Raw genomic sequence first — 4,698 nt, 5'->3', positions numbered from 1 at the left:
AAAACCCACATCCTTTCGTCTTTCCCTCTCCTTCCCTCTTTCCTGATGAGGCAACAGTTTGTTGCGAAAGCTTGAATTTTGTGTGTATGTTTGTGTTTGTTTGTGTGTCTGTCGACCTGCCAGCACTTTCATTTGGTAAGTCACATCATATATATATATATATATATATATATATATATATATATATATATATATATATATATATATGATGTGACTTATATATATATATATATATATATATATATATATATATATATATATATATATAATGTGACTTACCAAATGAAAGTGCTGGAGTTGACAACATTTCCAGCAAGTTACTGAAATACTGTTGTATAGAAATAAGTACAGTCATCTGCCATATTAGTAATATGTCATTGGAAGAAGGTGTTTTTCCTGACAGGCTAAAATATGGGCTTATATGACCAATTTATAAAATGGGAGAAAAGACTGAGGCTACAAACTATCGACCAATTTCATAACTCGACCAATTTCATAACTCTCAGTTTTCTCCAAGGTACTAGACAAATTGATGCATAGCAGAATGGTTGAGCATCTTAGTAAATATAACATCCTCAGCAGTAGCCAGTTTGGCTTTCGGAAAGGGGTATCAACCGTGGATGCAATACATGCCTTTGTTGACAATGTTATGGAAGCCATAAATAATAATATGATGATAGTTGGAATATTTTGTGGCCTGTCAATAGCTTTTTACAGTGTAAGTCACCATATTCTCTTGAGTAAAGCCAAGACCCTAGGAATGGGTGGAACCGTAGGCACGTGGCTTGAATCCTATCTGTGTGGTAGAAAGCAGAAAGTAATCATGGAAGGACTGCATTGTGGCCAGGTATCTTCAGAATGGGGCTCCATTACTGCAGGAGTACCTCAAGGCTCAGTATTGGGCCCACTGCTCTTTCTAATATTTATAAATGACTTACCACTATGTACAGAATATGGGAAAACACTCATGTTTGCTGATGACACCACTTTACCAGTTAATAATCTCTCAGGGAATGTGTCAAATGAGGCTGCAAATAAACCTTTTGCAGATTTGACAAACTGGTTTGAAACCAATGGCCTTACAGTCAACCTAAAGAAGACAAATTACATTTCTCTTCTAACACAAATGTTACTAATGAAATGAACCTAAATATGGGTGAGCGCGAGATTTTGAAGGTTGAGTCCTCCAAATTTTTGGGTCTGTATATAGATAGCAAAATGAAGTGGCACCACCATATTCAAGATTTGTGCAAAAGGCTAAGCTCAGCAACGTTTGCCTTAAGAATAATTTCAGACACTAGAAAAATGAGCACAATAAAAACTGCATATTTTGGCTATTTTCACCAACTTATGGCCTATGGTATAATATTTTGGGGAAATCAACCAATAGCAAAAAAAGTGTTCCATGCACAGAAGCGAACAATAAGAAGTGTGTGTGGAGTACATCCTAGGCACTCATGCAGGGATCTGTTTAGAGCTCTACAAATCCTTACAACACCTGCCCAATATATTTTTTCCCTGATGTGCTTTGTCTCAAAAAATAGCAACTTATTCAAAATCAATAGCTCATACCACAGTTATAACACGCAAAGGGAACTGGATATCCATTATGAGCTAAAAACGAAAAGCATGGTCCAGAAGGGGGTTTTATACAGTGGCACCAAGATTTTTAATGCCCTCCCACCGCACATTAAAGAACTGGCTGGAAACTTGCCAAAGTTTAAAGAAAATCTGAAGCAGTTTCTTTTAGAAGAATCTTGTTACAGTATTAATGAATGTCTTAGCAAAATTGCATAGAATGTCTTGTTTATGCTTAAACCTTACTGTACGACCTCTACAATTGATTAATCATACCCTGTAAATACAGTGTAACTTAATACAATACCAAAATTTATGTATGTCTCTATATGATGCCTGTATAACTTAAGAACAATACTCAAATTTATGTATGACTGTATATTCTTTCAGATGTCCTGTATCTTAAGTAATATGTAAGGGTATATGCTAAACTTCACAGTTTCTTTAATCTAATGATAAGATCAATGTATCCATGTACAAAACAATAATCTGTAAAAAACCTTGACGCATTCTATATCCAGGGATATGTTCCCATATGGATCTATGGAACGCGAAATAAATAAATAAATAAAATCTCATACATAATGTCGATATACTTAATTACGTACACAATTGCTGACATTTGGTCATACTTTTTAAATTTTAATTTATTTACAAACTCTGTACATCAAAAGAATCTGTTATATTATAAAATGGATTTATATCCAATTATATATACAATCTGCTATCAAGTAATTTATGAGACATGGGCCATGGGGGTAGGTGTTTGTTAAAGATTTTCATGGTACTGACTAAGTGAGTGGGTTGCTTTTGCCAATCTGTTTCTTGGAATAATTATTTTAATTTTTCCTCTCATGTTGAGCCCGTGCATATCTCTGCTTATTTGAAATTCTTTTACATTCAGTTTCATATATAGCAATGAGACATATATATACAGAGTTAAGTACATTAAGATTGCTAAACAGAGATCGACAATCATCTAGTGATCCAGCCCCATATATTTCTCTTGAGTTTTTTCTGTATGTCATTTATATAAATAAAGTGCCTATAATATTAGTTCATACGAAATTCAAGACTGGAACAGTCCAAAATACGTCAATCTTAAATATTCTGAAGTAACTAGCCTCTCAGTTTCCGTGTTAGGTATGTTAGACTTAACATTCTTTTGCCAAGATGACTGATGTGTCTCCTCCTTGGGTAGTCATGACTTCCTCTCAATTAATCAGTCAGACTATGTTCAGAATTCTTGTAACCATGGCATACAACGCAGCTAAAGGTTTAATTACATTCAGTTAAATCCACTTTAAATTTAATCAGCAGGTTTGTTTGTTGAGAGAGCCTGAGTTGGAGAAATTTCACTCTTTTGTTACAGTAAATCTGATAGATATCACCGCTAAACCAAAGATTACGTTATCTTGTTGGGTTTTTACTCAAAATTATAACTTAGGCCTACCTCAAGTCTAATGATTATGCCTTCATAAAAATAAAATTTGAAAGACAACCTTTTGCTAATCTGATAAATTCAATTAAACATTCATTAAATGTTATCCTTCATCTTCATCCACAAATTTTTAAATCCATTAATACTTTAAGGTTAAGTAGACAGGGAACTAAATGTTTGCACTTATTCACATTTTATTACACTTGTAACATTCACAGTTGCCATATCACAAATATTAATAGACTGACATCATAAAACAGGCAGATCCATTACACATGACACATGCATTAATGTTATGTTTCCGATTATTTCATTATTTTAGTTAATTACATTATTTAATTAATTCGTAACGATGCCCACAGGGGTGCAACACTAGGCGGCAGGATGTTCTTCATGTCGCTGGCCACTGCTGTGGTAATAGTAGTGGTCAACTTATTGTCTCTGACCCAAATGACAAAGACATTGCCTTTGTTGGTTGGTTGAGGTTGGGGAAGGAACCAAGCAGCGAGGTCATCAGTTCCCTCAGATCAGGGAAGGAAGTCAGCTGTGCCCTTTCAAAGGAAGCATTCAGGCATTTGCCTGAGGCGATTTAGGGAAATCACAGAAAACCTAAATCAGGATAGTTGGACACAGGCTTGAGCCATCATCCCCCCGAACGCGAGTTCAGTGTACTAACCACTGTGCCACCTTGCTCAGTGACACTGCCTTTGTTGAACTGCAGCACTCCCATTCTCTACATGGAACTTACGAAACGAAACAGCTTTGTATAAACAATAATAGTAAATAACACTATCTCAAACAAACATTAACTTCTTTATGCTATAAATCTGTAATTACATTGTTCTTCTAACTTATAGACACTGTGGGATAAGAATACTCATGAGACAGCGGTTACATTTTTTCCTCTCCATGCCAGGTCAACTTGGAGTCCATATAGAATCCTAAAAGTTTAACCATTCTATTTTCCATATCTATATACAGTGCTGCCAGAAGATGTGGATCTTATCAGGGTTACACAGCAATTCGTTAGAGGAGAATCATTTCACTGCAGCATCTAGCGAGTCCAGTGACATTTGTTATAGTATTGATGTGTCTTGATGGGTTGCAGTTATCGAAGTATCATCTACACAACAGATCACAGATTGGGAAACATGGTGTGGCAATTCGTTGATGTTAATTACGAAAACGAATGGTCCAAGAACCGATCCCCATGGTATTCTGCCTTAATAATTTTCATCAGAGAATGTCTGTTTCTCACTGAGAAACATTCCAGAATAAGATTTTCACTCTGCTGCGGAGTGAGCGCTGATATGAAACTTCCTGGCAGATTAAAACTGTGTGTTGGACCGAGACTCGAACTCGGGACCTTTGCCTTTCGCGGGCAAGTGCTCTACCAACTGAGCTACCCAAGCACGACCCACGCCCCGTCTCACAGCTTTACTTCTGCCAGTACCTGGTCTCTTACCTTCCAAACCTTACAGAAGCTCTCCTGCAAACCTTGCAGAACTATCACTCCTGAAAGAAAGGATATTGTGGAGACATGGCTTAGCCACAGGTTCACAGGAGCGCTTCTGTAAAGTTTGGAAGGTCGGAGAGAAGGTACTGGCAGAAGTAAAGCTGTGTGGAGGGGCCTTGAGTTGTGCTTGGGTAGCCCAGTTGGTAGAGCACTTGCCTGCGAA

The 4,698-nt window shown here is 36.7% G+C and overlaps 1 non-coding gene across 1 annotated transcript; it reads right to left on the bottom strand.

The window, feature by feature from the left end:
* Positions 1-4,356: 4,356 nt before the first annotated feature.
* Positions 4,357-4,431, bottom strand: Trnas-cga. Its single transcript has one exon. It is a non-coding gene; the product is annotated as a tRNA-Ser (tRNA).
* Positions 4,432-4,698: the final 267 nt, after the last annotated feature.

This window comes from Schistocerca piceifrons, chromosome 1, assembly GCF_021461385.2.
Source record: "Schistocerca piceifrons isolate TAMUIC-IGC-003096 chromosome 1, iqSchPice1.1, whole genome shotgun sequence".
Taxonomy (NCBI): domain Eukaryota; kingdom Metazoa; phylum Arthropoda; class Insecta; order Orthoptera; family Acrididae; genus Schistocerca; species Schistocerca piceifrons.
Note: the sequence above shows the minus strand (reverse complement) of the source record. Positions and strands in the feature narration are given on the sequence as shown.